General features: G+C 36.3%; 1 protein-coding gene and 2 pseudogenes across 9 annotated transcripts in view; 2 read left to right on the top strand and 1 right to left on the bottom strand.

Moving 5' to 3' along the window:
• The window catches only part of LOC139809040 (esterase FE4-like), a 282,671-nt gene that overhangs the window by 172,613 nt on the left and 99,297 nt on the right, over nucleotides 1-10,761 (top strand). The gene's annotated exons all lie outside the window — the stretch shown is intronic.
• LOC139813043 (uncharacterized) overlaps nucleotides 1-10,761 on the top strand; it is a 78,826-nt pseudogene that overhangs the window by 47,119 nt on the left and 20,946 nt on the right.
• On the bottom strand, nucleotides 6-4,191 carry LOC139809105 (putative nuclease HARBI1; annotated as a pseudogene).

Below are 10,761 nucleotides of genomic sequence, written 5' to 3' on the forward strand. Positions count from 1 at the left end.
TTAATTTACCGAAAAAGTGCGTTCATTAATTCGTTTCTTTTTATTTCCCCTAATCTACGCAATAAGGCTTCTTGTTCACCTCTATCTTCATTATTATAATCTTCATTGTTTTCTATAGCGATATCGACATCAAAGTAATCATTGTTATCTATGCATAAATTATGCAAGACACAACACGATATAATAAATTTTGATATTTTATCTACAGTACGTATAGATCTACTTCGAACAGTTGTCGAAAACAACTTTTCAAGAGACCGAACGCATTTTCAATTAACACTCGAGTTGCACAAAATCGTTTGTTAAATTTTCGTTGCTTATCAGATAGATTTCCGTAATCCCTAAAGGGAATCATTAACCATTCCCTTATGGAATATGCAGAATCTCCTAATATATGAAATTTTCCTTGTTCGCATATTCCTGGTAAGTCTTCATAAATATCTGACAATTTCAAAACACGCGAATCGTGAATTTTTGCTGGTATACCGGTAAAGACATCAACAAATCTTTTGTGGGCATCGCATATGCCTTGCAATGTTATTGATGGAATATCGTGCCTGTTTACGTAAGTCGATTTAATTTTATGTTGTGGAGTGCGTACTTTAATGGATGTACCATCAATGCAGCCGAGCACCTGAAGAAAACCTGCAATCTAAAAATTATATATCTTTATAGAACTAAAATGTTATATTTATCTTTATGATGTATCAACAAAACGACACCGAAAATATATAGACAGTAAAAGCACACAAGAAATAAATATAAAATATATATATAATCTATAATATATAAGTGTAATATATAAAAATAAATTTATATAATATATAATATCAGATCACATACTTCAAAGAATTCGTTGGCAGTGTGCTCCTTTTCACCAAATTTTATTATATTTGGAGCCAAGTCAATTAAAAAGTTCATCACTCGCTCATTGTGTCTCAACGTTGTTGCAGGACATACTCCAAATCTCTGGGAGACATCTCTTAAACAAACTTTATTCCCAGCAAACTTACGTGGAATGATATAAATTACTATTCACACAAATAATGTTTAATGAGTGACAATTGTATATCAGTGTATGTACATATATATTAAATATACCATAAAAATGACAATATGTCCAATTCAGCGGAAGTAGGCTCACTACCTCCGTGGGTTCGATCAGACGGATAGAATTGAGAATCAGCATAAATATTGATAATTTTGTAGGCTGTGCTTCTAGCAACACGAAAATGACTTTTAAACTGTAACAATAATATATATATATATATCTATATATATACACATACTATAATGAACATATATATGTAGAATCTGTTTTGAGTAGTAAATATTATTAATAATTTAATACCAATAATATATAATATTTATAATAATAGTAAATAAAAAATATATTAATAATAATAACAAGTTTGTCTATGTATATACATATACAATATGTTTATGTACAAACCTCCTTATTTGTAAATTCATGCACTACGTCAATAAAATTTTCAATTTTAGGAACTTTACGTTTGATTGTAAGTAAATATTCATCTTCATCACTGCTACTAGATGATGAAGATAACACATCAAGAAGTTCAAATGCAAACCGAGCATTGAAAATATTATCAGCATCCCGCGCTGCCATATTGCACTAGAACGACACCGTCTCTTGGAGCTCGTGTTTCCGCACTCAAGTGCAAAAACTTGGCACCAAGTTTCCCAGTGAAACAGCGCGCACCGTTTCCGTGCGCACTGAAATACCCAGTGAAACACGCTGGACTCGTCTAGTGCGCACTCAGTGCGCACCAGTGCGACCAGTGAAATACACTAGATTGGCTTATTAATCATTACGCTGCTTAAATACGCTCAATGGGACAGCCGATGTTTGTATTAGCGTAACAAAAACGAGCGTAAAGCCTGTGATTAGTCAAGCTTCTGTACGCCATACGCCGCGCCGGTACGCCATACGCTGGCTCCACGGGACTTTACTCTTATATTCACGTGTAATTGATCGCAACTATCACGAGTGTAGTAATCTACTAACATACACTCACACTGTATACATGAATACGCCGTCATTAGAGTCTCTATATAAGAATCTGGCCACTGAGTAGACTCACGCGTATTGACTCAATCAACTTTTTGTAACAAAATGGCGAAACCAATTAGAATGCGACTTACGCCCCCTTCTTCTTCTTCTTCTTTAGGTTAAGGGTGCAGTCCCACGTAGATATAAAAGCGGAACGGAAAGTAAGCACAGTGGGGGGTAACTAATCAGAACTTTTCTCTAAATATCCGTTCCGATTTTATATGACCGGGTTTCCCATGAACCTAGAAAAACGGAAATACGTAAATATTAAAAATCATTTTTTATTAATTATACTTCATAAAAATAATTAATATCATAATATCTATCTATGATAAATGGAACAATCTCATGGAATATATTTTACAGAAAAACAAAGATATTCAAAATTATTGTAAATTTTAGGTTAGAATTCTTTCCGTTTTTTCGTAAAATATCGTCCATGGGAAACCCAGTCATATAAAAGCGGAACGGAATGAAGAATAGGTTACCCCCTACTATGCTTCCTTTCCGTTCCGATTTTCCGTTCCGCTCCTTTCTCTACGTGGGACTGCACCCTAAGATTGGCGACTACAGTCTCTGAGTGTCCTTGACTCTAGATGCTAAAGTCTTTGTATAAAGTGCATTTTGTTACAAAATAGACTCAGTGGCCAGACTCTTATATAGGGATTCTAGCCGTTATAGGACAGAAGCAACATCTCGCATTTCGAACTAATATCGACAACCACTTGTGGGCTTATAAATTTGATGGAAGAGGTGCATTTGGACACAATACATTTGGACACCGTTCATTTGGACACGATCAATTGGACAACGTTTATTTGGAGACGGTTCATTTGGACACCGTTTATTTGGACACAGTGCATTTGGACACAGTGCATTTGGACACCGTTCATTTGGACACGATCAATTGGACACGGTTTGTTTGGACATCATTTATTTGGTCACGGTTCATCTGGACACCGTAAAAAATGCGGCCTGTGCAGTTGGACACCAAAAGGCGCGGCCTGTACAGTTGAACACCTTAATGCGCGGCCTGTGCAATTGGACACCTGTTGTATTGTTTGTTGAGGCATTTGTCAAATAAACACTCGCGGTATAAACTTTACTAAACTTTAATAAACAATATATTTTGTACAGTGCGAGTGCGGCACGAAAGTCGCCGCGAGACAGCGAGGAGAACCCGGAAGCCGTCGCCCGGATTATATCGCGTAGTCATTTTGTCATAGATCGTCATAGATCGTCATAGATCGTCATAGATCGTCATAGATTGGCCGTCAGGTGCTGCCCTCAGCCCGCTTGCTCTCGGTCGATATGCGACAACACCGAAGTGCGCCGCCTGTGCAGTTAAACACCGAAATGCGCAATCTGTGCAGTTGGACACCGAAATGCGCGGCCTATGCAGTTGAACACCGAAATGCGCGGCCTGTGCAGTTGTACACCGAAATGCGCGGTCTGTGCAATTGGACACCGAAATGCACGACCTGTGCAGTTGGACACCAAAATGCATGACCTGTACAAATGTTTTCAAGATACGGTGGTAAATGGGATAAATTATAGCAAATGTATCAATTTTACCGGTGATTGTAACCAAGACTTTTTGGTAAAAGTAATAAATCTTTTATTAATTCTGTTGTGGGTAGGAAAGAGTGAGTCTATTGTATTCACGCATATACTTTTCCGTCCACACAACAATTGGGTTGGGTTAGGTTACTTTTCTTGGAGCCCCCCCGCAGGAGGGCAGAACCTTTCCACGCAAAACGAGGTGCCACATGGGTTTACAACTTTTCACGCGTAAAAAGTCCACGCAAGTACTTTGCAAGGCACACTATGTGTCTAGTTTAACGGTAGTAGAGCCCCCCGCAGGGGGCGGAACTTATTGCCTCCACGCATACACTTTCCACGCGAGACGAGTTGCTACATGGGTTTACATCTTTCCACGCGTGCTATATACATTGAAAACATTTGTACAGGTCGCGCATTCTGGTGTCCAAGTGCACAGGCCGCGCATTTTCGTGTCTAACAGCACAAACCGCGCCTTTTGGTGTCCAACTGCACAGGTCGTGCATTTTGGTGTCCAACTGCACACACCGCGCCTTTTGATGTCCAACTGCACAGACCGCGCCTTTTGGTGTCCAACTGCACAGGCCACGCATTTTCGTGTCCAACTGCATAGACCGCGCCTTTTGATGTCCAACTGCACAGGCCGCGCATTTTCGTGTCCAACTGCACACACCGCGCCTTTTGGTGTCCAACTGCACAGGCCGCGCATTTTTGTGTCCAACTCCACAGGCCGCATTTTTACGGTGTCCAAATGAGCCGTGTCCAAATAAACGGTGTCCAAACAAACCGTTTCCAAATTAACGGTGTCCAAATGAACGGTGTCCAAAATGAACGGTGTCCAAATAATCCGTATCCAAATAAACGGTGTCCAATTGATCGTGTCCAAATGTACCGTGTCCAAGTGCAGGCCACTCAATCTGACGCATCGCCACCCGCAAGCTCCCAGCCAGCGACCTCTACAGTAATAAAACTTACGGTGAAGTCCCATGAAGCTAGCGTATCGGCGTATGGCGTAAAGAAGCTTGGCTAATCACAGGCTTTACGCTGATTTTCGTTACGCCAGCACAGATGTTACGCAGGTTTTTGAAGCGTTTTGGCGTTTATGGTACAATGATACACACCCACGTACACGCATATGGAATATTGCTTTATGTATAAATGTATATGTTAAAAATTGCGCTGAAAATTTCATCAGCTGTCACATGAGACGTATTTACGCCGGCGTAATGATCAATAAGCCAATCACAAGACCCCTTGAGCATCCATTTTAAAAATAAGCTTTGTAAAACAACACTGTGATTGGCTTATTAATCAATACGCTCCATGGGACAGCTAATGTTTGTGCTGGCGTAACGAAAACGAGCGTAAAACCTGTGATTAGTCAAGCTTCTGTACGCCATACGCCGGTAAGCCATACGCTGGCTCCATAGGACTTCACACCCTTACGATGCATAAAAAAAATCTGCTTAATTTGCTCTTTTTAATATACATTTTCCATAATTTGCTCCATTTTACTTTTTTTATAAATAAGTGATAAAGTTATAACAATCTAAACGTTAATATAAGTAAAAATCATTAAAATTTGTAGATTCGCAAGGTACAAAAAAATTGCTCCCTTTTTGTTTAAATTTGCTCCACCTCTACAAACTAATTATCTACAATATTTATTAAGAAAAACGTAAATAATTGCTTTATGCAGGTTTTTGGAGGTTATCAAGAAATTGTGCGCATGCGCAGTATTAGCGCCTGCGCAACAGAAATCGAACGCGCCATTTATTAAGTTATTCATTTTTTGCTTCCTTATAGAGTAGAGGAACCTTTGTTTTCGTAAATTTCGTATATGAACCTTTGATTGCGTATAAGGTTGGATCAAGTCAACCAAATTTAAATGAATTATATATGAAATAAAGGTAGAAAAAACCAAAGAAAAGATTGTTTTTTGAGTTTTTGATGTCAATATGTTCAGAGTGTTTTAAAACGTCGAAAAATTGCGTTAAGAAACAATGTCTGTATGTGTGTGTGTGCGGATTTTATGTCCGTGGTTGCTCTAACTTCCGCAAATATTGAGATATCGGGCTGTTTTCTTTTTAATCGATAGAGTATTATTTAAGGAAGGTTGGTATTGAATTTGGCGATGATCGGTAAAAAGGTTATTTAAAAAAAAATTTTTTTTTGAATTTTTTTAGAAATGTCCGTGGTTGCTATAACTTTTGTAAAGGACCTCGCAACGGTCATGGGGGGTTTTGGCTCCCAGTCAAATTTAACAATAATATAGGATAATGTAGTTCATAACATGCTGATAAAAAGTGTCCATAGGCACCAAGCCCAAAAATGGACAGTTTCCGAGATATAAGGCATTAAAGAGTGGAAAAATGAGGGTTTCAGGTTTCAGCTAATGGCAGTTTGCAACAGGCTGAATGCCATGCTTTCACTAAAACATTTACTTGATTGCTGGATGAATTATACTTATGCACAGTATGCGTGTTCACATAGTCAAGTCAATGATCAAACCATACGTAATATGTCATTGCATCGAATGACATGTATGCAACATGTATAGCAAGCAAGAATCATTTACTTATTTAATGTTAATCTTTGCAATGTATGAAAAGTACAACTGTAATTCACAAGTCGGTTTAGTAGTATTATATTGTACTTTTCATACATTGCAAAAATTAACATTAAATAAGTAAATGATTCTTGCTTGCTATGTATGTTGCATACATGTCATTTGATGCAATGACATTATATTACGTATGGTTTGATTATTGACTTAACTATGTGAACACGCATACTGTGCATAAGTATAATTCATCCAGCAATCAAGTAAATGTTTTAGTGAAAGCATGGCATTCCGCCAGTTGCAAACTGCCATTAGCTGAAACCTGAAATTCTCATTTTTCCACTCTTTAATGCCTTTTATCTCGGAAACTGTCCATTTTTGGGCTTGGTGCCTATGGACACTTTTTATCAGCATGTTATGAACTACATTATCCTACATTATTGTCAAATTTGACTGGGAGCCAAAATCCCCCATGACCGTTGCGGGGTCCTTTTGAAATATTGGACTATTTTTAATTTTATTATATTTTTCAGTCTTTTTTACCCTGTAAAATTGCCTGTAAAATTCGTAATTTATTGCATATCCCCGCAGGGTTCGCAATCTACTACCAATACTATCCTTCTCCTCTCACTTTAACCCTTTGGACCAACGGCTTAACGTCTCTTTCCGAAAGACGGAGCCCAGTTTTCTCTGCACAAGAGTCTATCTTGCACGGAGGGGCGCAGCTATCGGAAAAAACATTTCCATGCTTCATGGCTCTAGTGGACTCGAACCTGGTTCCTCAGATTACGAGTCTGGCGCTCTACCACTAGACCACACTGCCGCCCCAGTCTTTTTTACCCTTATTATATATATAATTCTTTAAGATTTGATTGATCAGTTTTTGAGTTAAAGGCATTTAAAATTTTGAAAAATTAAATATAAAGAAAGAACCTTTTTACCGATTATCGCCAAATTCAATACCAACCTTTTTTTAATAATACTCTATATAAAATTACATGTATAACTAATTCATGTAACTTTTTAAGCAAAAATCGGCAACTCCTTCACCGATCCTCGCCAAATTCAATACTTTTCTTAAATGATAGTTTATCCGGCAAGTATTGATTTATTCCTCGATTAACTGGCATAAATGTACAAATTAGCACAACGTTTCGGCTTTTGGAAACCTTGATCTCTTCGTTGTTCGCTCAGTCTTGGAAGTGCTCGCATACAGCTAACATGTCGCGTCCGAGAATCTGCGGTGCGCTTGTAATTACTAAACACGTAAGTTTTCTCGATCTTCGCGTTCTCTCCTTAATTTGTTACATGTGTTAAATATAAATTTCCGCAGATGCCAGTTATGGCCATGCAGGAACATGCTCGTGAACGCAGGAAGGTTTATTAATTTGATGACGAGTCATTTTGATGACATAGGCTCGAATTAAGAGCCGAAACGTTGTGCTAATTTGTACATTTATGCCAGTTAATCGAGGAATAAATCAATACTTGCTGTTTAATCACTGGCGGACGAAATTAATTTTCGATAGTTTATCCGTCAAATAACTTACACATTTTTTAAGCAAAAATCTATAACTCTTTCACCGACCCTTGCAAAATTCATAACAATTTTATTTTAATGAGACTCTATATAAAATTATATGTACATCTTATACACTTTTTAAGCAAAAATCGGTAATCCTTTCACCAATCCTCGCCAAATTAAATAACAATTTTCCTTTAATGATACTCCATCCATCAAATAACTTAGGGTAGATTGAGGCGAATCGGATTAATATAAGTTTTAAGACAATTTTCGTTAGTGTTTTATTTTAAACGAGCTATTTTATCGTGCTAATCAGTAATCCGATTTGCCTCGGTCTATCCTATACATTTTTTAGGCAGAAATTGGTAACCCTTTCACTAATCTTCGTCAAATTTAAAACAACCTCTCTTTAATGATACCTTATATATAAGATTACATGTATGACTTGTACACTTTTTAAACAAAAATTGGTAACCCCTTCACCGATCATTGCCAAATTCAACACCAATCTATCTTTAATGATACTCTCTCCATAAAAAAAAGTGTGCAAGTAGAAACTTGCACATTGCTTCCTTAGTGCAAGTAGAAACGTGCACATTACTTCTTCTATGAGGAAGCCAAATTAATAAATATCTACTAATAATTATACATAAAAAAAACAGGCCTCTTCATAGAGGAAGCAATGTGCACGTTTCTACTTTCACACTTAAAAACTATAAAGAAGCAATGTGCAAGTTTCTACTTGCTCACTTAAACAAGTTTCTACTTGCACACTTAAAAATTATGAGAAAGCAATGTAAAAGTTTCCACTTGCACACTTAAAAACTATGAGGAAGCAATGTACAAGTTTCTACTTGCACATTTAAAAACTATGAGGAAGCAATGTGCAAGTTTCTACTTGTCTTTAATTTGCTTTATACAGTTTGCGAGATATCAAAATTATCAATCATTAGAATTTGTACATTCTCAAGGCACAAATTACTTCATTCTTGTTTCAATTTGCTCCACCTTTGAAAACTAATTGTCAATAGTAATTATTAAGAAAAACATAAAAATAATTGTTTTATGCAGTTTGGGGGTTATCAATCATTAGAATTTGTGCATTCTCAAGGCACAGACAAATTGCTCTATTCTTGTTTCAATTTGCTCCACCTTTGAAAACTAATTATCTACAGTATTTAATAAAAATATTAAAAGTAATTGCTAATAATATTTGTTAAGTAAATGAAAGAAAAATGACTAACTTTAAAAATGGCGCTTTTAATTTCTATTGCACAGGCGCTAAATACTTTTGCGCATGCGCACAATTTTTTGATATCCCGCAAAATGCATAAAGCAATTATTTTTTATTTTTTTATTAAATACTGTAGATAATTAGTTTTCAAAGGTGGAGCAAATTGAAACAAGAATGAAGCAATTTGTCTGTGCCTTGAGAATGCACAAATTCTAATGATTGATAACCCCCAAACTGCATAAAACAATTATTTTTATGTTTTTCTTAATAAATACTATTGACAATTAGTTTTCAAAGGTGGAGCAAATTGAAACAAGAATGAAGTAATTTGTCTGTGCCTTGAGAATGTAGAAATTCTAATGATTGATAATTTTGATATCTCGCAAACTGTATAAAGCAAATTACAGAAAAATGAATAACGTAATAAATGGCGCATTCAATTTCTGTTGCGCAGGCGCTAATACTGCGCATGCGCATAATTTCTTGATAACCTCCAAAAGCCTGCATAAAGCAATTATTTACGTTTTTCTTAATAAATTCTGTAGATAATTAGTTTGTAAAGGTGGAGCAAATTCAAACGAAAAAGGAGCAATTTTTCTGTACCTTGCGAATTTACAAATTCTAATAATTTTCACTTATATTAACGTTTAGATTGTTTTTAATTTTATCATTTAATTATTAAAAAAAAAGTAAAATGGAGCAAATTATGAAAGAGCAAATTAAGCAGATTTTTTTGCATCGTAAGTTTCATTACTGTAGAAGTCGCTGGCTGGGAACTTGTGAGTGTATTATTCCCCTACTTTCCCCTACCTCTTGTACCCGGCCTATATAACTATTTCCTTTTATAACTTGAAAACTAAGCTTTGAAGAAGATTTTGGTCAAGGAAAATCGTCTCAAAATTGAGTCAATAATCCGACATTTAAAGGACAATAGAATTATTTAGAATTATCTAAATAATATTCTATAAAATTCAAGAACTTCATTAAACAAAAATATAAAGTTAGTTCTGCCTAGTTAGTTTTCTGCAATATATTTTTGATAAAGAGAGATCAACTCCAAAGTTAGCAAATAAATCAATGACTAAAAATCATCAGCTAATATTTCTCATTATTAAACTAAAAGAAGAAGAAAAAATTAGAAACTTGGTAATGCTTCCTCATCATTACAGATCATACATATCATTGCTCTTATTTTATTTCGCTCACAAAGCTTCTTTTATGAGGAAGCTTGTATTTTATGTGATGCATAATTATTAATATTTATTAGTTTGGCTTCCTCATAGAGGAAGCTTTATGAGCAAAATAAAACAGGAGCAATGGAGCGATCTGTAACGATGAGGAAGCAATGTGCAAGTTTCTAATTGGCACACTTTTTTAATTTTGAATTTAACCTTTTTATAAATTGAAAAAGGGTCAGCTTAGTAGCACAAGTGGGATTTTACAATTGACGCAATGTCAAATCGATGTTGACTTTGGGAGTTCAGGCTACATGGTCCATATATAAACTTCGCATATGGATCTTTGATCGCGTATAAAGCTAAGTCTAATCTACTAAATCTTAAAGAATCATATATGAAATAGAGGTAAAAAAGACTGAAAAATATAATAAAATTAAAAATAAGTAGGTGATATAGGCCGATTCCAACTCGGGTGCTCCGAGGGAGAGGTGAGAGAGGGGTATCGGATTACGCGGGGGGTGAGAAGAAGGGGAGGGGGCGGGGTATCGGGTTACACAGGGGTATCGGATTTCGCGGGGGGGGGGTAAAAGGGAGGGGAGGGGGCGGGGTATCGGGTTACATAAGGGT

This window comes from Temnothorax longispinosus, chromosome 1 (genome assembly GCF_030848805.1).
Source record: "Temnothorax longispinosus isolate EJ_2023e chromosome 1, Tlon_JGU_v1, whole genome shotgun sequence".
Lineage (NCBI taxonomy): Eukaryota > Metazoa > Arthropoda > Insecta > Hymenoptera > Formicidae > Temnothorax > Temnothorax longispinosus.